The following is a 26,584-nucleotide window of genomic DNA, read 5'->3' on the forward strand; positions in this document are numbered from 1 at the left end:
CCGTGGCAGCGGTGGACACGTCTCTGTGGAGGAGCAGGGGAGGGACGCCCTGTGCAGATGGCAGCCAACGTAGCCCTCAAAGAACTGGCTCCAGTGAGGTAGTGACTTGGAAGTAGTTACGCTGAACCGGCTCCCCGCCAGCCCCAGATCACCTGCAGTCTGGTGCTGAACGCAGCAGAGCGTGGCAGGTGACAGACGAGCCCTGACAAGCTCGTGGGACCCCACGCTCCTTTCGTGGAGTAGACTGTCTTGCAGCGTAAAGTGTAAGGGACAGCAGGCTGCGAGGCGGAGTCTGGAGGCAAATTCCGTTGGAGGTTTCATGAACAAATTTGCCTTGGGACTTAGTGCCTTTATGGGTCGTAGATCAAAGAAAATTAGAGCCAGAAGGCGTGTGAGGGATTATCTGGCCCGTGACTAAGATCTTGGTATGTCAAACCGGGGAGAGGAGGGAGGAATTTGAAAAGCATGTTTAAGGTGCTTTGTTCCGTAACGCAAATTGGACTTCAGGTGCTCGTGGGTGAGAGAAGGGTGTGGAATGTGATGCTGTGTGAAGGGCTGTAAGGGGCTTGGGTTGGCCGCAGCCCTGGGGTGAGGACAGCCCCCTGCCGGGCCTCCTGCCTACAGAGCAGGAGTGCGGTACCCGCTCTTTAGGGTGTGTGTCATGTGACAGCGCAGGCACAATTCCTTAGGAGTTTGGGGAAGCCGAAAATAGAAAACCAACTTGTGAATGAATGGTGGCGTTTGTGGCGCTGCTGGGAACCACATTCTTAGTCTCTGGGAACTGAAGATGAAACAGAATTCCCTTAGGCTCCCTTTAACTGAATTAAGGGAAAAGAGTAGAAGTAGAGTTGCCAAGTGCCAAGTTTTGCAAACAAAAATACAGGACGCCCAACTGAATCTGAATTTCAGATAAACAATGAATTATTTTTTGAATAGAAGTATGTCTGAAATTCAGACTTAACTGGACATCCTGTTTTTTTACCTTGCACCCCTCATTAATTAGAAGTCTCGCCTCTCAGCGGAGCCAGGACACTAGCTGATGGCTTGATGGCTGGCCTTGGTCACCCTGGCCTTTTCTAGGTATCTGTCTCAGCCTTTCTCCCTCCTCCTTCCTCTTCATCCTCAGAATAGGGGAGTGTGGGGCCAAGCACTTTGAGGGTACCGTCGAGCATTTTGTGGTTGTCAGTGTTATTGCAGAATACTAGTAATGGTTATTCTATATTGAGTACCTGGCACCCTGGACACCTTCCAGAAGTTCTGTATTCTGTGACAATAGGCACTGTTATTGTCCTTCACAGGTGAAGTAATGTAGCCTAGTTATGCAGGTAACGTGGGCAAAAGAAGGGTTCTAACCCAGGGGCATCTGATGATCAATCCAGTGTTCTTCACGTCTGCTCTGTGGTTTGGATCAAGGTGTGTAGGCAAGTCCATGGCAAGAAGTTACTGAGAGCTTTTCTTCTCTTGACCCTTCAGAACCTCGTACTGTGTGTTCAAATTCTGTGCTCCGCCACTTTTCAGATTTAGAGGTTGCTCACTTCGCCTAAAACAATATTTTACCTTGCTAATTACCATAGTGCACCCTGACCCCCTCAGAAGTGTTCAGGTTCCTTCCTCACTTTTGTAGAGGTCCGCGTGAGAAAATGAATTCCTGTCGGGCATTACGTGTAACGGAGGCGTCGGGGGCTCCAGCATCGTGCTGGTCTGTGCCCAACCTTCACCGCTCGTTAGACACAGCTTTTAAAATGAATTGTAGCAAAGCGAACAGTGGGAATCTATTGTTTGAAAATATTTTATCAAGCCAGTTATGTTTTAAGGTTATTTTAGGATCGCTCTCACACAGCCGTCTTTTCCGCCTGACTCACTTCGGCGGCGGCCTTAACCAGACACCTTAGGAAGACGAGCGCCGGCTCACTCTGGGACGTAGACTGTTTTTATTGGAGATGATCTACTTAAGTTTGATGGACAAAAGGAATGTCTTGTTGTACTCACGTGATCAGTTCCGACCCAGTGAGTTTTTAGTCTAGTGAACGTTTTCCTAGGGCTTACAGATTAAGTTCTGGCTCAGCTGAACTTGTAGGGAGACTTCGGTGATAGGGATGTGACTCAGGTGCACCCTGACCGGCTCTCACCACGTGGGCCCCCTGCGCCCGGGCAAGTCTGTGTCTGCGGCTCCGTCCAAAGCCCCTGAGACTCTGTCCCGCGGGGCCACGTCTTTGTCGTTTCTGGCTCTCTCTGGTCATCTTTCTCGCTTTTTAAGCTGTATCTGACAGCTGTGTGTGACCTTTTTTTTTTAATTAAAAATATATTTTTTATTCTATTGCAGTTGTCCCATTTTCCCCCGTTGCTCTCCCCTGCCCCGCCCACCTCCCGCCTCTCCCACGGTCAGTCCCCACCCTGTTGTCCACGTCCATGGGTCATTCAAACCAGGTCCTTGACTAGACCCTCCCCTTCTTCCCCTCTTCTTGCGTGTGATGTTTGGGTAGTTGCTTTCAAAATTGTATTTGGGTTTTAGGAGCTGATTGAAATATGTAAGAAAACCACATTAAAAAAAATTAAGCTGAAGGCGTATGCATTCAACACCTTTCAAATAAAGGAGAAAGTGAGTGAGCAGTAACCATAGGGTCCAGTTCTGGGAAGTATCTTTTGATAGCGTTATGGGCTAAGGGGCCTAGAAAATACCCAAATGTAATTCAATGCTATAGTGCAATATAAGCTCAAGGTATAACCATGAATAGCTGTAAACTTGGATCCTGAGAAATTAAAGTTAAGATAGGTGCGGTATTTGATAGCATTTTTGCAGAACCCATTTATGTGTGAATTCTTAAGTAGAATTATGTGGCAGAGTAGTTCACTGAATTCCACTTGTTCCACTATATTTTTCCAGTAGGAGAAATTCCACTTTTACAATTGAAATCATAGGAACAAATAAATAAAAACTTGAGGTATAATAGGTTTTGCTAGGACTCATTCCCCTAAGTTAAGGGTTATACCTAGAGGGCAAAATGGTGGAAAGAATAGGCCCACTGAATATGAATAAAAACCATGTGGGAAAATGTGTTTCTACTCAGAGGTTTTATTTAGTAACTAACAGTGTTGAGTCCAGTTCTCCTGACTTTTTATCTTCCTGTTAATTTAACTTCCATGAGGGTACTTTATGGGGATAGTTTTGGCTGAAAGATTCTCTGGCGCAGGAGCCTTATCTGGTTACTGAGAAAAGTATAAGGTTGTGGGGGATAAATCTTGTAATTTAATTCCCTGAAAGCGTGTTGTTCTACTTCTCATCAGCGCAGATGGTTTGATCTGTAAGCATCCCTGTGGCGGCGGCCTCAGCGCCTGCGAGGGCCCAGCCCAGAGCAGAGCAGGACGCTGCCCGCCGGTGCCACATCTCGCTCTTCCGCAGAATCGCTCCAGGTCTCTCTTACATCCATGATAATACAGTTGGAATTCGTTTTGATTAAATGGAGATTCTTTATCACCTTACTTAAAATTAGCACATGTCCCAGTTTGCCCCAGAGCCTCAGGGTATGCCTGTTGTCCCGGTACAATTGTAATCTTGCTTGTTTTCCCTCTTTTTTTTTCTTTAAAGATTTTACTTATTTATTTTTAGAGAGAAGGGAAGGGAGAGAAAGAGAGGGGGAAAAACATCAGTGTGTGGTTGCCTCTTGCGCATCCCCAACTGGAGACCCGGCTTGCAACCCAGGCATGTGTCCTGCCTGGGAATCAAACCAGCAACCCTTTGGTTCACAGGCCGGCACTCAGTCCACTGAGCCACAGCAGCCAGGGCTGTTCTCACTCTTGAAAGGGGACTTCCATGGACAACAAATTACGTGGCCTAGTGAAATCAGACGCATACAGTGCAGTGCTCACACGTCACACAATGCCACGTGAAATCTGAGTGAAGCAGAAAGGCGGGCGGGAGCTGTGGAAACCTGCCAAGCGAGCCCGCCAGCTCTGAAGTGGAAGGCAGGAAGGGCACCTCTCTGGTGTGTCTGAGGAGGATTGAGGCCGGTCAGCCGACGCCCCAGAATGGCTTTTAACCTTGAGTCAGACAGTTATTGCAGCAAACATTTGTCGAGCGCCTGCTGTGTGCCCGGTGCCACTGGCAGTGATGGGGATGCGACAGTGAACGAGAGAAATCTGTCTCTCGCAGAGCCGACAGGATGTATTCGATTTGTCTCTGTCCAACCTACATAAAAACAGGTCGCTGTAAAACTTCCCTTTTGCTTTGTAAACCACAGAGGTAAGCTGTGTATCTGTAGTTGGCAGACTAAGTTCTAGTCTCCAGCCTCATACCGTCATGTGCATCTTGATTGGGTCGTAAGTTCCGCACAGGGCCACGCTGTAGGACTTGTGATTCGCCGGATGAGTTCTGCAGTGATACAGACCCCCTTACTAGTCAGAACCATTCCTTCCTGGGGACTGTCAGAACGTCCATTGCAGTAAACACTTGAGAGCAAAACAAATTGATGATTTACTTCCAAACCATTCAGATTATCGGGTACTTAGAAGGAATCCTGCCTTATTTGAAGTTACTTACCTAGGACCTTTCATTGTTCCTAAATATAGCTTACCTATGACTAGGAAGTGTCAGAGGCTCCGGAGTAGCCAAAGCCATTGTGACAGGTTTGTTTGGAGGAGCACATGGGCCAGGGCAGTCAGTCGGGATGGATGTGATCATGCAGGCAGGTCCCAGGTCTTGTTAGGGGCCATCGGCTGTCTGGGAGCTGGTGGGTGTTCTGTATGTACTTACAGGCAGATTAAAGAACAGCGTCTGTGGGCAGAGACGAATTAAGGTGGGTTGAGGCCCTGGGCGCAGAAGAAGATACTGGGTCCCTTAAAACAAAAGAGAGAGACAGGGAAAATAAAAGTACATGTTAACTATACTTTATGCAGCGTAGTAATGAAACCAAACTTGGTGTCATTAGAAAAAAGTGTAAAGTTGGGGTTTCGCGGGGCCCTTCAGAAGTCGGGGCCCAGGGCACATGCCCGGTGCGCCCGCCGTTAACTCCGCCTCTGTCTGTGGGTGTAGCTTGAATGCACTTAGGTTTCTTACGAAGCCCAGAGAATGAATTCAGGTTCGTGTCTCAGACCCGCTCGAAGAGTCTTGGTCATGCGGTTTTCTGGTCCACAGTAATCCCGATGAGGCGATGAGGTGTCCTGTTAGGGGGAGAAGTGCCACCATCCAGGCCGGCACTCAGTCTCGCATCGAGTATAGAGCCAGCAGCCACGCGGTCACAGCTGGTAGCTTCACACGGAGAGATAAGACAGAAAACTTAATAAAGAGCAAGAATGATGAGCCCGAGGCTTTGCATTTTACTGCGTCCAGATGTGCCACTGCAGATGGAGTTGGATTTATCCTCCACGTGTCATCATAGTTCTGAAAAATTACCTTATGTGGAATATCCCATTTCTCAGCGCTGTAGATAACAGATTTAATGTTTATTGCAGACAGCAAGCCGTCCGTGTTCTCTCCAAGTCAGTACTTACGTGTAAACACAACCAGAAATTCACATTTAACTGTGAAGCCTGTTTTTTTTTTTTTTTCTGGTAGCTTTTCAGGAAACCAACTTTTCTTTTTTTTACTTCCAGGCGTACGAGCGATGTGACTGTGGCCTTGACTTTGTGTGTGTGTAGAACGTTGAGTACTGTCCCGTTCTTTTTCCTCTCAACCCCAAGTGGCTTTTGACTGTGCACTGCTCAGTTGTCTTTTTCATTTGAAAACACCTGGAGATTCTTCCAGTGCAATTAAGAAAAGTTTATTTTTGTTGAATAAAAATAGTAGCAAGTCTGTTTTACTTGTAACTAAGTGCAAAGGTGGTTTCATATAAAACAGACAGGATCATGTCACATCAAGTCCTGCGTCTGCCCGGATTAGCACTGAGGTGACAGGGAGGACACTCGTCGCCTGAGCCTCGCGTCCCTTGTGTGCGGCAGGCATCCTTGTCGCAGTGAGTTTCCCGGGTTTCCCAGTGCAGCCGCGGGAGACCGTGCAGGTCAAGTGTAGCACGGTGCCGGGTCCGTACCTGGGTCCTCGCGTCTATCACTCCGTTCTCTAGATGATTTTTCCAAAGCCTCCTGCACAGTGGAGACTTGAACATCTCTTTAAATAACATCTTAGGAGCCACTCTCCCTCCCTCCGCAGGCGCCTGCTCAAGGAGCATGCCTGCAGGATTCCCATGCTGGTGCCACGCCAGAAGCAGGCGCTGGCCGAGGGAGGACGGGGAGAATCCCCCGTGGGTGGGAGGGATCCCGCCCTCAGGGAAAAGCCGTAGAGTGTTCAGGACAGGTCGGTGATGGCAGGAAAAGTGAACATCTGGCATTCCCTGTTCAAGGAAAAGAGCGTGGCTTCTCCTTTGGAAGACAATAAACACTAGCAAACTTTCACTTTCCCTAAAACGTCGCTTCTGGCCTCATGCAGACCTGTCTGGAAGCAAGCGCGTTTCCCCCTTAGTCTCACCTAGCTCTAGACGACAGGCATTTGAGTGTGCATTTCATTTCTCCTGTTATGTCAGCCTTAGAGCGGGCGTGTGTGTGTTATATACATTCCTATCCGAGGGGTAGACAGAAGGCGTCCTGTATGGATTGGAGTCCGTGGTTCTTTGAGAACCTACATGGCCGTTGGCGTGGGTTGCGTTTTGACCTGCGTCCCCGTCCGAGTATCTGTGATCACCAAGCTGGCTATTAGGGACTGTCATCACTGCCCAGAGCAGCTCAGCCGCACGCCTCAGCGGGGAAACACTTGGCAGCCAGCGGTGTTTAGAAGACATGTTTTTGGAAAGCTCTGGACATGCCTTATATTCCCCAAGGGAATTCTGTTTTAAATGACCGCTCTTCATTATCTGTACTTAGCTGCAAACATTCATCACATATCATCTTAAGTGCTCAATTAGGTTGAGTATTTAACATACGTTGGCTGTGTATGTGAAGCGTAACGGAGCACCAAGAAAACCTGTTCCTCCCTGGACCAGAAAACACGCTCGACTACAAAGGGAACACTGGGATGACTGTGCATGTTTGTGTTTGGGGTGGGAAATTTTCTCTCTCTCTCCTTTTAAAAATGGTGTTGCACCTCCCTTGTGGAATGCGGAAACAGGGCCCAGTGGAGCAGGGAGCAAGGTATGCAGCTGGAGGTCATGAGAGCGAGAGGATAAAGGGTGGGTTACAGTCAGGGTCAGGGTCAGGGTTAAGGCAAGCTGTTAGCTGGTGCTGGCATGGATGCTGCCAGAAGATGCTTAGTGACTCCTAGTGTCCCTCGTGGCAGGTGAGGACAGTGGTGTGGAGCCAACCAGAGTGGCGGTGTAGAGTAGGAGGTCACTGGGAGAAGGTGAGCACATGGTCCAGTACAGCCTTGATAGTCGGGGTTGGAAGACAGAGTGGGCATGGGCGGCCGCTGGGTTTAGTGCTGGTTGGCAGGTTTGCATGGGGCAGTGTTATCTTTATGTTCTTCTAGAGGGAAAGGGCCACTTGGGAAGTTGGAGCTGGTGGTGAAGTGACTGAGAATTCCCTTTACTCTGCCTGCTTTCCCCGTAATAGTGCTTTAGCCATGATTCGTCTAGTTTGGGCCAAAGAGGGAGTATATAATTTTAATTAAAGGTTTCCTAACAAAGCTGCAAAGTGGCAATATTTGTAATAGATACCCTCCTCAGGTTCTGGATTTTCACAGTAGCTGGGATAGAGCGAAAAGAGCATCGGAAAGTTGGGGTTCCGTTCCTGGCTCAGACACCTGCTTTGTACCGTCCTCACTCCAAGCCTGTTTCTCATACGGAAGGCTCCTGTCACACCCACCGAGCAAAAATGTGAGGATAACGGGCGACCTCGTTCTGGAGACAGTGCTGGCATATGCTCTCTAATGTCCCAGCAGTGACATCACCTGGGAAGACACCGCCGTCTCCGAGGTTGGAAACGCAGCCAGCATCTCAGCATTAAACCTCTGCTTGGCGTTGTCAGTGTGACAAGGACGGAACAGCTCTGGATGCAGAATGCAGATGATTTCCGTCATGGCAGCCTTAATTAGTTCTAGAATATTCTAAGTGTTAAGGACTTAGAAGAAACCTAGGTATTGAGTGCCCACCACATACTTCGGGCATTTCAGTAGATACTAGCTCTACTGTGAAAATACACATCCCCGCCTAGAGTTCATAAAAACGTGAACCTGACCTAATGCCCATTCGGTGCTGGTGTGGGCAGTCAGACAGCTTTAACAACGCCGGATTTGGTTTAAAAAAATGAGTACAGTGTTTCAGCTGCCTGTATATATCTCTTCACCCGGTAGCAGGTTAGCACTCTTGAGAGCTGTAAACCCCTGGCTGTTGAGTGTCCCAGAGACCAGATGACCAGTGACCTAACCTTCCCTAAGGCCACTGCTGTCCACGGTGGCCTGTTCGGGGCCTGCCTGGGTCCGCAGGTGAACAAGATATGGCACTTCCTATTTTTTCGTTCCAAGAGGTTAATAATGCACACACTGCGTCCCTCATTTCTTCTGTATTTCACTGCTTGTACGGTGCTAATTTTAATAATAGTCTTTTGTATGTACATGTATCTCTTTAACTCCACTTCGTTCTCTCGTCACCGTTCAGACCATCTACCCAGCCTTCAAGGCATTCCCTGAGATAATTTTCGGGTGCTTGTATAGGACGTTACGCTGGTTTTATAGCTGACAGGAGGCTGAATAAGACATGAGTTCCATATCTAGAAAGCCTATCATTTTATAGAGCTGATGATTTTTAAACCAAAATCTATAGGATGAGGCAGAAAGTAACAGAGTGTGAGACTTCTAGTTTTCAAATGAAAAGAGCATATAATAGTATAGATTTTCAGATTTCCTATTATTATTTGAAAAAGTACAGGAAAGGGGGAAAAAAGTTTTAACTATAAAGGATGAGCATGTGTTAGTCATCGGTTTGGCTTTGGGCTTTGTTTGTTTATTTGTTCATCCAACAGACGAATGAGTGGCCGGGCATTGTTGAGGGCTGGGGAAATTTCATGCTGTTGGCCGTTTAGAAGCTCCAAGTGTGACAGTAACAGAAGGCAGGAACGCACGGAATCCCAGCCTGTCCCCAGGGTGGCGCGTGACTCCGTGCAGTCTAGGTCTGGTGGCTAAGAGGGATTCATCTGAAAGGCTTGTGAAGGAAGGTTGGTCTCATGATTTTTGAAGACAGTAGGGGTGTGATTTTACAGAAAGATGGCTCGTGGGGGTGTGGAGAATTGCAAGCCTAAGAAAACCAAACGAAACCTCTTTGGGACAGTGAATCTTTGTAACGTCTGGTTCCAAGTTAGCTAAGGGCAAAACACAAGGGAAATTGCATAATTTTGAGGAAAGGAATGAGGTAAATATAATGTGGTGGTGGTTTTAAGTGTTTTTATGGTTGTTTGAAATGTTTTCATCCATTAGGTTCAGAAGGATTAAAGAGTTTCAGTTAAGCTATTTTAGAAAGCCAAACAAAACATTTTAAAAGACATCTTATTAACTTTAGATATGAAAGATTTATACAAGGCAAAAATTATGATGATGCTTCATATAACTGAAACCCAGAAAATCTTGGCTGTCATTCTAAAATCTTGAAATAAAATGTTCTCTGGAACATTAATTGGAGGACAGCTTGCTATCACCAAATTTTTAGTCTGTAGTAGAAATTCAAAACTGCTAACATATGTACTCTACAGATTTTTAAATGATGGAATCATTCCAGCCAGCTGCCAAACCATTGATCTACATGACTTTTAAAACTATGGACTATGCATATAAATACTCATAACTGTTCAACTGAGCAAAAGTGGTCCTTTTTGTACTATAGGCTGTAATCACCTGATTTCCACACAGATTTGCCTTGACTAAAATTAAGCTATTTAAATTACCTTAGGAGTTTAAAAACAATTTAGATTAGATTCCGTTCATTAAAAAGAGGTTAGGTTATCGTCCTTGACTTTGCTATTAACTACCTGTAACCTTGGACAGGGTTCTCAGCTTGCCTGTGAAATGTCCATGTTCCTTTAAGGGCACGTTTCCAGTTTGTGAACTTGAGGTTTGTCCCGTGCTCACACAATCAATGTAACTTGGTAGGCTGTGTTTAGGAACAGTCCCAAGGATTCACATTAGCGAGTCAACGAATATCCTCAGGCACGCGGGCCCAGGTCCCCACTGCACATGAGTCACATTTGTTCCTGTGTAGAAGTTGGTTAGTTGGGGGGTGGGGGGCAAATCGAAGGCCTTTAGGAGCTAGATTCCACCTGCCAGTCACCTCGCCGTGAGAGCACGAGGGAAATGTCAGTCAGCGCAGACTCCCTGAGGCGTGGCGGTGGAGGGAACGGGGACCTAAGTTTTTGCACACCTGCCTCAAGCTGGCCACCTGGGCAACTCTTAAAACAATAAACACATGCACCTGTTCTGTTTTTATAATAAAACTCCAAATCATGAAACCTCTCTATTTTGAAAAACTTCCCTTTTATAATTTTTTAAAACATTGCCCAAATGTTGTTAAAGAAGAAATAATGTTTGCCCCATTGTATAGATAAAATGGGGTCTCAAATATGCAGATTCTATTTCTCCTCTTGTTTCTATTTAAAAAAAAAAAATACAATGAATGCATACTGTAGAAAAAAAGGTGTAAGATAGAGGTAAGTATCACCTATAACCCTAAATCTAGGTTTTTTTTTTTTTATATTTTGAAGAATATAGAATTCTGTTTTCCATATAGAATCAAGTACTGCAAAGAGAACTTTTTTACTTGAAACTAATATAATCTTATGTCATATATCTATGAATCAAAATTCAAAATGTAGTTGGAAAAAAGAATGATTAATACGCTCAAACACCGGAAAAGAAGTAGTTAGGTTATTCTTTAAAAAGAAAAAGAATGAGCCCTGGCCGGTATGGTTTAGTTAGTTGGAGCATCGTCCCATAAACCGAAAGGCCGCGGGTTCAGTTCCTGGTCAGGGCATGTGCCTGAGTTGTGGGTTCCGTTCCCTGTGTTTCTGCCTTCTCCTTTCTCTAAAATCAATAAGCATGTCCTTGGGTGAGGATAAGCAATAAATAAAAGGAGAGAAAGAAGGGGAAAGCACTTTCCAGAGAGGATGAGACCGTGGGGGGTGAAGGAAGCCGATGGGTGTGGGGCCACCACAGCTGTGCTGTTCCTGGGTTTGCCGCGTTCTCCATGGGCTGCTTTGGGCTGCGACCCGGTCACTTCATTTCTCTGAGTCTCTCTGCAGACGTGGGGAAATGATGCCTGTCTGTCCAGGTGCGTGTGGGAGTTCACGGCGGAGACACAGCGTAAAGTGGCTGGGCAGCCGTCACCGTGGGCATAGGTGATCCTGGCCTTGGTCGCGTTTGGCCAACCTTTTTGTTCTGGAACGTTGTTTGAAGGACAGATCTCAAAGGGTTCAGAGATAAATTCAGTGGATGGCGTTTCGAGAGGGATGAGGACCTCAACAATGGAATCCTGCTACTAATTTATGTGAAGTGACCCAGAGGTCCTTGCGCGAACCCCGCTCTGAGAGGGGCCTAATCAGAAAGGACACTTCCCGACGAGGCAGAGGCATAGCCTGGGAGGACTGTGGAAGCGGAGTGCGTAGCAAAAGGCTAAATGTTGTTTTGAGACGAGGCTTATGTAAAGTACTGAAGACAACAGAAGTGTCTTTTTATGAAAGAGAGAGAGGAAGGGAGTGGCCTACTGCAAGGGGCCTGTGACACTCTATTAAGAGGTAAAGCAAAAAGTCTCCATCAGAGGGAATGAGGGCCTACGAAAGGTAAGAAGCCTAGGCGAGGGCCCTCGTGGTCCTCAGAGGTGTCCTGGCCTCGAGAAGTTACATCCCTGGGAACTAGAAGAACTTACAGACTGACCTCCAAGTCCAGGGATTGGGGTTGAGCAGGACAGGGTTCCCGTGCTTGGGACGAGGAGAGCGTTTTGATTTTCAAGCAAAGAAAAAGGTAGTATCCTAGAACTGTAGGGCAGTGAACTTGCCATCACTCCTAGCTTAGGGCTGAAAAGAAATCATTAAAATTCATTCAGACGGGCCTCTCTGCCCCCACCGAAGTGGCCCGGGTTCGTGAGCTCCTGCTGGAAGTGAGCGAGGCAGCTTTTCAAGAGGGTTTTTGGCTTGGTGATTGAAACGTGGAGATGCTGTATATCAGGATTTCAGGAAGCTGCTGGAGAAGGTGGCTACAATTTTCTTCATGAGGAGGATGGAGAAATAGGGCCTGGATGGCCGTGCAGGCCGGACAGTACCAGGTCACGGTCCAATGTCAGCCCAGGGAAGTGGGGCCGCAAGCATGGACTGGGGACCCCGCACCTCAAAAGGAGCTGGGTGACACACTTCTGAGTGCGTCGCAGAGGCCAGAGGCCACAGCCCGTGTCAGAGGGAGGAAGAAGCACCCAGTCCCGATGAGGGTGGCAAGGGACGAGGACACCTGGGAACCGGGAGCGCCAGGGCTGCCGTACGCCGGGCACATGGACGGGTTTCAGAGGTGGCATTGGTGCCACGCAGCTTTCTGCCCGTCCTCAGTGAGCTCCTGTGGATTGTCAGGGGCCCACTTAACGGGGCTGAAACGGGAGGAAGAGACTTCTGACCTCAGACTTGCCCTCTGCAGCTCTTTTCTTACTGATCTGAATGAGGATGTGGGTATCCTGCGTGCTGATTAAACCTATGGGTGACCCAGAGAAGGAAGAGGAAACGAACACGTTGGCCGAGTTGTATACCTGGGTCCGGAAAGCTTCGTTGCTGGGGGTGTGGGACAAGGACGTACTGCTCAGCAGTGACCCAGGAGGCAGAGGCTTCCGCGGCTGTCGGACCCCAGGAAGGCTCGGATCCCGTGGCAGAGCAGTGTGGTGCAAGCTGAGGGGGGTGAATGGGGGGGCGGGGGCCGTCCTCAGCAAGGTCATTCCACTCCCACAGGTCAGGCCACATCGGAAGTTTCAGCTCAGTTCCAATTTCTGTACACGGAGGAACCTATTTTGAATGTGCCTATACGAGAGTGACCTTGATTTGGGGACACTGTTTGTGTCAGGCAAGGATTAACATACTCACCCTGGAGGACATCTGAGGGGGTTAATGGCCACTGGCTTAAAATAAGTGAAGTGCAGCTGGGGGACTGGATTTACCATTTGTGGCAGCGGAGGACGCGGATTCACGCTCCCTAGCCCTGGGGCTGTCCAAAGCCAAACGGAAGCTTCGGGAGGGAGGCTGGCTGGACAAAGGCCACTTTCGGGGAAGCTAGACCACTCAGGCAGCCAGCGTAAGCCCGCTTGGACCCGAGACCCTGGCTCTCATGTTCTCTCTGCACCTGTGCGTGGGTACCCCAAAGTGTCCTGTCCTGTGCGCGTTCCGAGCTGCTGCCGCTGCGCATGACGTGCCCTGTGAGACCGTCTCCTTGTTAGGACTGTGACTCAGAACTGAAAAGTCCGGGCTGTCTCGTGTGACAAGGGCATGAATTTCAACCTGCATCATTGCACAGGACCCGCTGTTATGCTTCAGGGAGGACCTGGACTGAAATGAAAGGCAGGCAGTGAGGCAGCGGGGCCGCATTTGCATATCTGTGCCGCTGGTGCCGGGGAGCGCAGGGACGGTGAGAGGCGCAAGGGGGCAGTGGTTTGCTGCTTAATTCTTCAGAAACTGTGTGCAGATAACCACTGGGTTACGGTAGACCTTTCAGTATATATATTTTAGATTCATTTACTTATATGAATAGAAAAGGAAGCCCTTCCTTAGGACTTCGGGTGCAGGCCAAAGGCCCCGGGGCAGCAGCTGGCACTGATCACGACGGCCAGGTTCCTGGTTCTGGTCAGCGCCACTGTGACGCAGCCTCTGATCAGATCTTTGTCCTTGTCCCTTTGAACAGGAGAGGGAGGCAGGATCCATGGGAACTTCATTTCTAACATGTTCCCAGGCAGAGACAGCAGTCCCCTCACTGCCCCGAGGGGGCGTGTTGGTCCCATCAGCATCCACACGGCCCTCCCGGCCACACGGCCCTCCCAGCCACACCGCCCTCCCGGCCACACCGTCCTGGCCGCGGGTGGGCGTGCTGCGGGGAAGTGAGGGCGTTGCGTTCTGGTCCTGGGTGTTCTTTCCTAACGCAGTTACCTGCTGATGTCCCCAAGCACGCGGTCGATGGAAGTGCCACCTGCATTTCTCCCTGTCACACACACACACACTGCCACACTCCTCATTCTCTCACGTGCTCTTTCCGTCATAATTTAGAGAAAGCCTTGAAGAGCCACCGGCTGTCCACAGTGCCCACTCTGAGCCCCTGCGACTCTTTTCTGCATTCTTTGCTGTTATAGCACAATTCTGCCCCCCTTTTTATGTCACCCTCCCACTTCCGCCCCCCGGTTTATGTCCCTCTTTCTCTCTCAGGCAGAGGCAATCCTTTATTCACTTCTCTGTCTCCAGCTCCTCAACAGCCCCTGGCACGTGGTGTGCTCGCAATAATTATCTGACAGAAAGAAAGCGAACTTGTGATGGGGGTGGGGGATCCTTACAGTCAGCAGTAGTCAGGGATAAACCCCCGGAAAGACACCTGCGGTTCTGGAGTGCCCGTCTAGCTGTGGAAATGAACACGGCCCTGTGTGTTACGTTATGTCAACTCAGTGTCTCTGCGACACCCACCACTTGATTCTCTAGTGGGAACTGGGTCAAATACAGGGCGCCCAGTCAAATTGAATTTCAGACACCAGATAATTTTTAGTGTAAGTGTGCCCCATGCAGGATTTGGGACATACGTATACTAAAAATTATTTTTTGATTATTTTCATTTGCTAAATTTGGCAGCCTTACCCCCACATTTCCTGATGGCACTGATTTGCCACGTGTTAGGATGCCTCTGTGTTCTTCACATTTTCTGTACGAAGTCAGCGCTCGCGTCAGCCGTGCCCCTGGTATGGGCACCTCTGATGACGCAGGGGCCACGCAAGACCACTCTTCCGCTGAGATACGTAATGAGGAGCAATGTTCACGCGTGACCCCTGCCCCCAGGTCTTTTCTCCCACTCAGGAAAACCTATTGAATATAAATGACAGTGACTCTTATAGGGACAACCTGAGTCCTTCCTGACTTTTTATTTAAGACCTAAGATATGACTTGAGACACCTCTGTCAACTGAGTGCCGGTTGGCTTGGACGTGGAGGACGGGTGGGCTAGAATCCAGTACTAAAAAATGAAGGTTTTGAGTTTTATTTTACTTCAGAGATGTGTTGGCTTCTCTGTAAGAGGAAAAAAACACCTCTTGGACCCAGGAGGTCCTTTCTAAAGAGAGCTGGCTGAGTCAGAGTTCTCCTCACCAGTAAAAAATGCCCCAACATTGGGTGTCATGCATGGTGCGTTGACAGCTTCTGTTTACATGTAACAAAACAAAATCAGAATCCATCTGACTCCACAGACAGGGCTGTCTAAATCGTGATAGTGAAAAGGCTTTTTGAAAATACAAAGGACTATGTAGGTGAGAAGCGATTATATCTTCCTTAGTTTATATTCACTGCCACAGTCGCTCTTAACTGTCAGGAGTTGCTGAGGCAGCGTAAGAAGCATCGGAGACGGATCAGAGAGGCCTCAGCAGTTAGGAGAAACCAGAAATAACGCGTGTGCCGTGCTGTTGGCTGGGATAACTTTTACGTTATTACTTTGCACTGTAATTGAGAATTCGTACAATGTTAAAAGGACAAACCCTAACATATGACCACATCCAGACTGTAACTTGGATTTCTTTCTTTTATTAAGTAAGAAAGAAATGAGAAGATGTAATATGCATTGGGGTCCTTTAGCTACAAAGCAGCTACTGGCGATACTTCTGAGATCCCTGAAGGTTATGAGTGAGAAGACTGCAAAGAAAAAAACACGGCATCTGCTGTCACCTGGGACCCGTGGCCTTATTTATTGGAACTGCCCGCAGTGGGTCGCCTTCACCCCTGCCCATGACCCCGCCCTCACGGCCCGTGTGTTGGGGGAAGCCCAGCCACTCCTGTGTAAACCTTGGACAGCGTCTCCAGAGTGACGCTCCAGTGAGCATCCTGCGGGGCGTTCCAGACACTGCGCTGTAGTCATTTGTCATAATTCCAGAGAGAGAGAAAGCCAGAAATTTTGACATTTTTGGCAGCTAGGTCCTCGCGAGATGATTCGCTCCCATGCGCTTTCTCGAGGCAGGAGCTGCACTTGGTGGGGTTGGGGTCACCTGTCGGCCTCGCAGGTGTTTCTCTCACCGCCCAGCACAGAACCATCAGCAGCCACGCTGAGCAGGAGATCCTTGTCGGGGGGTGAAATGCGGGGAACACCACTTAAACCGGGCTTGGCTTCGGGTGCAGACGTAGGCCCCACCTCGCAGGAGGAGCAGCGGTGGTGACCCAGCCTCAAGCAGCTGGGGTTCTCACCTGTGAGTTGAGGTTAATGATGCTGCTTGAAGCTCGGGAGGAGGGCTGGGGCCCAGCACCTACCTCGCACCTGCCACCTGGCACCTGGTTCAGGTGAAACAGACCCTCCTTGCTGCCGGGATAGGCTTACGACCCCACTGGGTCCCCATGTGGGGGTTTAAAGGCCAGCTGAGGCTAAGCAGTCATTTTCAGGAAAAGGATAAATAGTTTAGGACAGGTTATTCAAATAGGCAGGAGTATTTTCCCTGAGACTGTGAGAGGCCACACGCTTCTGGATGTGTTTAGTGGCAGGTGGCTGGGAAAATAAGTAGCAGTTTCTTTTGAAGGTATAAGAAGACAGCCGAGTCGCAAACTTTTATACGTTGGCTGTGTCTCAGCAGGGAACTCCTTCTCTTGTGCAATGACACTGTCTTATAAACCGTTCACAGTCAGGGCTGTGCTCATGTCCTGGGAGCTGGTGGAATTGTTCTCTTAGCTCTCCTGTGCGCCAGCCAAGCCACGTACGCTGAGAACACGCAGCCCTGTCCTGGCTCTCGATCCTGCTTGTAGGCCTTTGTTTTGGATAGTACCGGGCCACAGGAGTTCGTTGACGTCATTAGTTTACTTACCAGCCTTATGGAGATGATAAATGTACTTACAACGTAGAGGGTTTTTGTGGCATATTTATCAGCGTGTAGATGATTGGGGGAAGGTAGGGAGAAATGTTAAGAGAAAAAAGGGCCCTGGCTAGTGTGGCTCAGTGGATTGAGCGCTGGCCTGAGAACACAAGAGTTGCTGGTCCGATTCCCAGTCAGGGCACAGGCCTGGGTTGCCAGCCAGGTCCCCAGTTGGGGGCGCACGATAGGCAACCACACATTGATGTTTCTCTCCCTCTCTTTCTCTATCCCTTCCCCTTGCTCTAAAAATAAATACAATCTTTTAAAAAGAGAGAGAAAAAGATTTTTTAGAATCAACCGTGTTCCTGATATTTTCCCAGCACCTAACACTGAATGCCAGAGGTTATTCCCACTGGAATTATTACTTGTAAATTGAACCAAATTTTCCTTCAATACATGTTATAATTTCAGGGAGGAATTTGTTTCCAGGGAAGCATTTCAGTTTCCCAGAATGTGATGCTTGATGTTGACAAGGATCTGGCCCTTCAAAGGCCACAAGGCACCTTGAAGGACAATTAGGTGCCAATCAAGGGAGCGGCCCCTTGTTCACAAGAAGGGCGTTGCGTCCCAGGGCATTCTGTGTGGATCCAGGGCAAGGCTGCCTTTGTGGTGGCCCCTAATTTGACCTGATTCATTGAGAGTGTGTAAAATCATTTTAGAAAAAGCCTTTCCAAACAAAAGTCATGTATATTAGATCGGTGGCGTTCGAAACGGATCTTCGAGACTGTGTGGTGGGAGCGTGCAGGGTTTCGTGTGGGACCGGGCAAACGGGCTTCTCCCCCAGCTGCCCAGCGGTCAGATGTCCTGCACGCGGGGCTCTCTCAGCTTCAAAACGGGAAACTAATTGCAAACTAACGCCGGGCTCCGTAGGTGCTGCCGGCTCTCACACGCGTGGCTTCAGCTCTTCCGAGCGCCCTCACAGCACGTCACGGTCTGTCCTTTGGCTGAGGTGCAGAGGGGAATAGCCTTGACTGCACGGCCCATGGGTGGCGGTGTGTCACTCAACGGGTGAGTCGGCCCAGGTGACTGCTGTCCTTAATGTCTCCACTCGGCCCTTTTCTGCTCACTGTTGGTTACCTGTTTGCAGGGGGACATTCCGTCCTAGGATGGGATTTGTAATTTGGGGGTTTGCTCACTTCTGAGATGTGACCCTCACAAATGCGTAAGGTCTCCTGTGGACGGGCACGGGACTCTGCAAAGCTGGGTGGGATGCCGGTGTCATGGTCCAGGAGTTCTGAGCTGTGTCCTGGGATGTCTCACATCAGCGGATGAGCACGTGAGGAAATGCCGGGTGGGGCGCAGATGGGGTACGGGTCGGCTTTCAGACACCGAAGGTCTGCAGATTTTCTCAGCCCAGAGCCCGGCCGAGGATTCTGAGGAATGTGATTATAGAAAACAACCCATTAAAAAAAAAGAAATCACGCCCCATTCTGTTGTGAGGTTTCAGATCCACTCAAGACAGATGTTCCCAAGACTGTGCTGGGCTTGTAGGAAAAGCATCTATTAGTGGTTCACGCACTTCATGTCTGAAGTTCTCCGTGGCCTTGCTAAAATAAGGCACCGTGCCTTCCTGAAACATGTTATCCTGTAAAAAGAAAAAAAAAAGTCACACAATTCAAGTACAGTGTATGTCCCAGGCATCAGAGGTGTCACTCGGTGGGCCAAGCGACCTCCGGGACGACAAGGCAGGTGGCCGTTCGGTGGTGTCTCCGCTGGCCGTGTCCCGCTGAGTCCTCTGCGCTCTGGGTTTTGGTGTGAGCAGGACCCTGATCGCTGCATCTGCTGCGACGGCCCCGTGCCTGCTCTCAGTGCGGGGCCCTAGTTCCTGGCCCGGTCACTTTATGAGCGCGTGAGGGACTGTGTGACATGAAGATAAAGGCGCGTAACTCAGATAAACTTGTCAAAACGGGCTGAACGCATTTACCGGTTACATCCCGCCAAACCCACATGCGGAGTAATAGCCCCTCTCTTTTTTCCTTCTTTTCTAATAATTTCACTCGCTTACCTTGCTGGCTGTTCTTTTAAGCAGCCGGTTCCCACTTTTATGTACTTATCCTAGGCAAGGAGGTAAAGTGTCTGCATGCAAAGTAAAGCCCTGACAGAGGCCCGTCTGAGTCCCCCAGGAGGCCAGGCTGGGGCCTTGCTTCGCCCAGGGTTCACTGTCCAGTCGGGGGGCCGTCCTTTCCAGAGTGCGCCAGTGGTCACCTCTCCTGGGGCTGCATTATCTGGCACCCAAGACAAGTGGGTGGCTTGTCATTTTCTTGACCAAGTCACATCAATTCTCTGCCACTAATTCAGTTCGCAAATTTGTTTCTGCAGCTATTTAAAAAAAAAGAAAAAAAGCATCCGCTCAACTGAGTGACCATAGCATCTCTCCAGCTCAGTTGTGAAGACAGCTGAGGACACCAGATTGAATTTGCTTTAAGCAAACCGGATATATGAAAACTGGAATTAAAAAAAAATGGATGATTGATCATTTTTCAAAAGGATTTCTTTAAAAACCGACTTCTTTAATACTCTAAAATTAAGACTTAATTAATGTCCGGGGTTTCTAGAGTATACTACTTCATGCATAAAGGTGGCATGCCTGTAAAAATATTGAAAGTCTTTCAGCGTTAATGTTTAAAATTATTAAAAATCTGTTACCTGATGGGTTTGGTTTTACGACATGAATGTTAAGTGTTGCAGCGCCTATTCTTGGAAACCCAGAGTCAAACCTTGTGACGTTTAAGCGGGGAGGGGAAGCTGTCTGCAGCAGAGTCCCCTGTAAATTTCATTAGCACTTAGCACTTAGCGTCAGCCTGAGGCTCCGGGCTTCCTAGCAGTCAGGGGCTGCCACTGCCCGTGGTCAGTGTCCCAGGACTGTTGTTTATACAAATGGTCCAAAATGATTACGGGTGTAGCAAGTAGACTTTGATATAATACTTCCAGGATGACTGTTGAGTGTTATTTCACGTTCGCTCCTTCAGTCCTTCATTGCAGGTCCATTGAGGAGCCCCGCGCCAGGGAGTGGGGATCTTACAGGAAAGACAGACCCTGGCTTTGCTCTCTTGGAGCCTGTGGTCTGGTCTTCCCATCTGGTTAACGTGGAGATCTGCCTGCTCTTCTCCCTTCTCTTCCGCTTCTCTTCTTCCCCCACCACCCACCCCAAAGCTCAGGGTGCCAGAGTGCAGACTTTACTACTAAATGTCTAAATAACCTTATTTAATTGTGTAAAATTATGCTATCAAATGACGAGAATTCTCGCCATCCGAACGCAACATGTTCATAGAAATTCTTTTTTCCCCTTCTATCTCAACAAGGGCATGAGCTTTTTCACTTGTAAAACTATGTAGAGGTACTGATTCCTAGTTGCTTGTGCGGATTTTCTCCTGAGATTAGGAATGGCGGGGGTGGGGGACGTTTTAGGTGGAAGAGGCGGGAGGAGGGTCGCTGGGGCTGGGGAGCAGGCTGGGGAAGGCAGGGACCCGACCTCGTGGTGGCCGAGGGGTGTGGAACGTGTGGCAGCAGAACCACTGACGCCCCGTCCAGCAGGAAGGTGAGGGCTCTGCACCTCTTGGACTCACTGTTTCAGCTCACGGTCAAGGGAAGGAGGGGGGAAGAAGGTGGGACAGGGCTGTCCCGGAGGACGGATTAAGGCCGGCTGGTGACTGCGCCGTAGTGGCTTGAAAAGGCAGCCAGCCAGCAAGCAGAGTATTTTCAGTGGCGGATGAAGCGCTCTCATCTCAAAGTCGGGAAGAGAGGGAGCAGCAAGCTAGGCAGCGGGCCCGGCCAACTTCAGCCTTGTGTCTGTGGCCTGAACACCCATGAGCGCGCCTGCCCCTCTGTGAGGGTCACAGGCCTGGGGAGTGGGTGTGAACTGCCATTTTACACACTTAATAAGGAGCAAGATCAGAGATGCAGGTCTGAAGGAGTCTGAGTGCAGGTGGCACACTTTTAACCGGTTTGCTGGACTGCGTCCACAGAGGAGCTAGCTGGGGGGTTCTGCCGACCTCTGGGCCCCTGGGCCTTCCTCCGCCCGCTCACATGGGACTGGACTTCGACACCTGCGAAAACAGCTCAGTCCGTGATAGTCCAGACGTCGGTTATATTTGGATCGTCCAGAAATCTGTGCTCTCTTTGGATTATTCATGCCAGAGTGGCATCGTATTTTCAGGATTTAATATCTGAAGTATTTGAATTAAATGAATAAGGGATATTGTAGGACATACAGTGTAGGACAAGATACCAGATCATCTTGATTTTTGTTCTTGGTGTGCCCCTGGGCAAGCGTGAAACCTCTGAGCTTTAGTCTTCTAGTGTTTAAAATGAAAATGTTGCGCCCTGTAACTCCTAAGGTCTGTTTGGGCACTAACACGGTTTTTTCCATTCTGTTGGAATTCAGTAGCTTCTCTGGGGAATCTCAAAGACTGCACGCACAGTCTTGTGTGCTCAGGAAACAAAACGTCTTCCCGGTTTTGCAGAGGAACCCTCCGTGTCCCTCATCATAGAAATAAACTTCCCTAGGAGGACATAGCTGCCTTTATTTAATTGTCCTTACACTTGGTACTTGGAAAGCCCCGACTTCATAGTGCTCTAAGCTAACAGGACACGGCTCGACACCTCGTAAGCTGGTTTTAACTGTGGGACAGTGAAGCGTTTAGCAAATGATGTTGGAACGTGTGTGCGCAAGCTGGCCCAGGCCGATCTGAGCCAGCCCTCCTGCTCCCATACGGACCAGCTGGGCGAGGCAGATGGGGGTCTGGCGGCCCTGAGTCCCTCTTGGCACTTTGCTTTTGACGTGGCAGGACGGGCTGGCTGAGGCTCTGATCGGAGAGAGCTGGGAGGCCCTCGTGCTGTTGGTATAACCCCATCACCTCCTTATCTGGCCCACTGGGGATGAACCCCATGGCCTGACCACGGGAACACGGTGCCCCTGGCAGGTTTTCTGTCCGCTGGCTTTATGATCACATGTGCCCTCCTCTTGTGGCGAATCCCAGCAGGTCAGTTTCGCTGATCCCTGGCAGCTCCAATGAGAGGTTTACTGGGGGAGGGAATGAAGGGGGTTAATTAATTGAAAAGGGGTCGGAGCCTCTGTAATTCTGTCTCTCCAGAGGTTATCCCTGCCTTTTCTTTCCCACCTGTAATTTAGAAGTGATTCTTCAGCTGCAGGCAGTCTCTAGCCTGCTAACAGGTCATTTAGACATCAGAACACATTTGCCTAAGGAGGAAAAATGCGAAGTAGGTCACAGAAGCCTTTAGCTGTTAATTTATGTCTCCACGCCTCTGGCCCGGCTGGTTCTTTGTCTGCGGACGCATCTCTGCCTGGTCCTGACCCCTCCTCCTCCTGCAATCCGTGTAATTGCTGTACAAACTGGGCCGCCGCGTCTGCAGCTGGGTGTGTGTGAGTAAGAAAGGCGGTGGCCACTCTGAAAGCAGTCTGGCGGCCCCCACAGTCCCGGTCGCTGCAGGGTCACCGAATGGGGTGGCCTCTTACATGGCTGGTAGCTCAGGGATCCGGGGGGAAGCAGCCTACGACAGGAAAGGCAGAGAACTGGGGGGCTCACGCATGCACGCTCAGCGTGCCATCCAGGCTTGGCCACTTCCTGGCTGCGTCATCTGGGCTGGGTTATTCAGCCTCTCTGAACCTCGCTTTTCTCACTTGCAGTGCGGGGGTCATAACCCTCTCTCCTTTGTGGGCTGTTTGCGTCGAGGACGTGAGACCTGTGTGTCAGTCACCTGGACCCAGGACCCCCCCCGTGAGTTACAGCTGGATAAGGAGCGCCTATCTCCCTGTTGCCTTGATTCCATCCATTTTCTAAAAGAATAACTGAACTGCATTTCAAAGTTAATTAAGGAGAGTTGCAGCGAGTATGTCGTTTGGCAACTTGAGCTGCAGAAAACTCATCCTAGAGCCTTTACAATTACCTGCAGGTATTATTTCCTCCTCTAGTCACTGCTCCCTCTGTGTGCGTTATTTCTTTTTAAGTCTTATTCTTTGTGCCCTGTCCTTGTTGACAGGTGGGGTTTTGGGCCTCCTGCTTTTCATTTCTTATGAAAGAATAGCCAGTATTAGGGGAGTCACGAGGCACACTGGTACCTACAAACAAAGAGTGATCCCCGAATGAGCGAGGATGCACTTCTTCACAAAAAGTCTCCAGCGATGCAAGAAGTTTGGAATAAGGCACACTGTCCGTGTGGAGGGTCAGCCCAGTGGCAGTGCCCTCTGGAGCAGTGGGGTTTCTTGTGTGACACTTACGGGGGGCCTCCGTAGCACGTATGACACTTCTCAGGGGCCCCGCATGCAGTGTGGCGGTGTCCACAGGCGGAGGCGCAGGGGTTGTGAGTTCCAGCCCTGCCACTTGCCGTGGGACACTGGGTGAAGGCACTTCCCCAAACCTGAGTTGCTCTGTGAAGACAGTTCTCATGGTCTTGCAGGGTGTTTGATGTAAGGCACTGACTATGTAAGGGGTAGTCGTAAGAGCAACAAAACTATGCAGAAGAGATGAATCACAATGATAGGTAATGAACTCAGCTGTATCGGTGTGACTAGCTGCAGACAGCTTGTTGAGAAGCAAGGGTGGTGGCCCGGGAGTCAGAAGCCCTGGTTTGCCTTCCTGCTCAGTGCCTCACGTGGGACAAGTCCCCAAAGTCCTCGCATCTCGGCTAGCTCGTGTGTAGGCTGGGTCCCCTGTTGTAAGGGCCATAGATTCATACACGTGAACGGGCTCTGGCAGCTAAAACGTTCTCCAAATCGGAGCTGGGCAACCATGACATCCACATTCTGTACTGAATACTTCATATCTACTTTGAATATCCACCTTCCTCCGTGAGGGATCATTTTACACCTACTTACAGCCACCCCATCAGGGTCTGTGCTAACGTATCCCGGAAACCGTGGCCGTAACCATACCAGCCAGAATTCCACAACGAATTTAACGCACTGTTTATTTATTTCAAGTGCATTTGTCAAGGCAGCAATATTTCTTTCTCTTAGTCGGCAACAAAGAAACAGAAATTTAGGCTGTGTTGGTACATAGGGGTGTGTTAAAAGATCATTCTTGGCTCACAATTTGAGCAAATTTGTGTCTTTTTCCTTTTGTTCCCCTTGTGATCTTGGTGCTTTTAGCACTCGTTTGCTGTGGACAACCACCCTATCCTGTTACAACCTGGCAGATCTTACCCAGATCTCAGAAAACGGCTCTGTAACTGTAGTGTTAGAGGATTGAGTCAAATGCCTGAGCTTCTTTGTCATTTTCTTTTTGGAGTAACTTCGAAGTCAGTGTTTGAAGGACGAACTCGTGGGATAAACTCATTAGCAAAATGCTTAGATTAATTGAAGATGTCATCTTGGTGCCAATTTTGTTTTGTGTGGACCGGTCACACGTTTCACAAAGTTGTGTCTCCCCCTCATGCCAAAACTACAGTAAAAAAATGAAAAAAGAAAATTATTCGGCCATTTTTCTTGTCACACATCAGAGTCAGGATGCCTTCCACAATATGGACTGTAATAATACTACTACAGAATAGTGTGGTCTGATAGAATATAATATAAATAACAAGTGGTTTGGGGGGGATTATGTAAGTTTTACCAGCCACAGAGGCATGAAGATAACATCAAAATTGCTAAATACATTTTTTCAATTACCGAAGCTTATTATGATGTTACTAACGGCAGCTAGTTGCCCAGAATTTTTTAACTGTTTAACCTAATTTTTGTTTGTACCTTTGGCAGCCGTGAGGGTCACATTAAACTTTCCAGCCCCAATCTATTATCAGTTTAACAGGATATAGTGAGGTAGTTCAGCATCCTGGTGAAAGCGTCAGTATCAGGCTCAGAATTCCTGTCATCTAGACTCCACCTGTGCTTACCAGATGTGTATCTTGGTAAAGATACTTGACATGATCACTTAAACTAATCCAGCTAGTTGAATTTTATGGCTGTGTAGCATGCTCTCACCTACTGCTTCCAAGCTATTATACTTACTCATGTGTTTTCAGGTTTTATTTAATTACTTCATAATTTACGAAAACAAGCAAGTACCAGAAAATGACCCACTTAGATCTTAAAATAGTAGACGATATAGAAATGTGTATTTTCAGAATGTTATGTCCATATAACGTCATCACATCATCGTGTAAGAAGATTTTAATTGACTTCAGTGCTCATAGATATTTTGAGACTCCCTCAGAAGTTCAGCTGGTTCTAAACGCCAAGCTGGACTAGGACCACAGGCCGGCTTTGTAAGCTAAACCATTGCCACTGACTGAGGGTGTTTATACCTGGCCGCGGCCGGTAAGGAACTCTGAAGGCAGGACCGCATGGGCCCATTATGTGGTTGGCGTGGCCGCCCTTTGAGACCTCATCCATTGAAGTCCCGTTGGCCTCTCTAGGAAGGAGCCAAGTCCCAACGAGGTCAGGAGATATTGTTAGTTCCGGGCGGGACTGCGTCTGGAGGCTGAGCGTCCTGCCGGCCAGGATGGGGGTCTCTCCTGAACCACTCCAACACGAGGAGAGAGTTAAGCATAGTGTCCTCTGGTTCTTCCTGCCTCACTGGAGAAGACATGGCATTTTAGAGCACAGAAATTCCTCAAACACTGAAACATTGGCTGTTGCATTGGTGCCATCTCTTCTTTAGGAATTATCTTGAGAAACAAAAAAACTAGGAAAAGTTATTCCATTGATCAGTGATGACCAGTTATTGTTCCTTTTGTCAACAGGCAAGATGAATGAAGTTCTGGCAGCTTCCTGTGTCCCAGGCCTTGTAGAAATAAGTGAGACGTGCTTCAGAGTTCTAATGTGCACCAGCCACATCGGATCTGGTTTCAGGAAGCGTTCAAAGGAACCCGCCGTTCCCTGTTGAGAAGGCTCTGAGCCCTCAGGCGTTGTTTCTGCTTGAATCCAGAGGTTGCAAGCATGCCTCCCTGTATTACCTGTTGGAGCAGGTTTAATTTTATAAATTTGAAACACAAACTCTATGAGTTTCTAGCCCATAATTGTTCTTTTTGAGGATCCACTCAGATGAACAGTATGTTGCGTCTGTAAGAGATACGCACTTCCACTGGACCAGAGTTGGTTGGAACAGAAATGGCACCAGACTGCACCTGTGTCTGCATCCCGTCCCAGTGACGGAAAGGACAGTTTGCAAGGAGACCCCTCAAAGGAAATCGGTCATGTTGTGTTGGAACTACAGATGACTAGAACCGTAGCTTTAGTAAGCCAAGGCTTTTTTTTCTTGAACACATCATGCATAGACTGTAGTTCTTGACTGGTGGCTTCAATCCATTATTACTAGTCATCTCCTTGGATAGTCTCAAATACTGAAAGTCTTAGGCTTTCCTTGGAAAAAAAAAATGCAGCTTTGAGAAAAGCCAGGGTTCACTAGAGTCGTCTGGGTATTTCACTCCAGCGTTCGTGTTCTGGTGTTATAGACAGCAGGCAGCCAGGTGTAGGTGAGGAGCCTAGTGGGAGAGGCAGGGATGACAATGAACAGGCACATTACATTGTGTTGTAAACATACTTTATAAGTACATTTCTTATTAGCTTCTTATTCAGGCAGAGATTATCCAATTTTGCTCTAAGCATTCAGACCAGGA

General features: G+C 48.7%; 1 protein-coding gene across 2 annotated transcripts in view; it reads left to right on the top strand.

Annotated features, from left to right (window-relative positions):
• The window catches only part of SCAF8 (SR-related CTD associated factor 8), a 164,585-nt gene that overhangs the window by 104,271 nt on the left and 33,730 nt on the right, over positions 1-26,584 (top strand). Inside the window, exon 21 of one of the 2 annotated variants that reach the window (XM_090280003.1) lies at positions 25,709-26,389. The exons of the other annotated variant lie outside the window; for it this stretch is intronic. The gene's annotated coding sequence lies outside the window, so the exon portion shown is untranslated. Of the gene's footprint in view, positions 1-25,708; positions 26,390-26,584 lie in introns of those variants that run through there. 2 annotated transcript variants of the gene reach the window in all.

This window comes from Furipterus horrens, unplaced genomic scaffold (assembly GCF_987537825.1).
Source record: "Furipterus horrens unplaced genomic scaffold, mFurHor1.1.pri manual_scaffold_6, whole genome shotgun sequence".
Taxonomy (NCBI): domain Eukaryota; kingdom Metazoa; phylum Chordata; class Mammalia; order Chiroptera; family Furipteridae; genus Furipterus; species Furipterus horrens.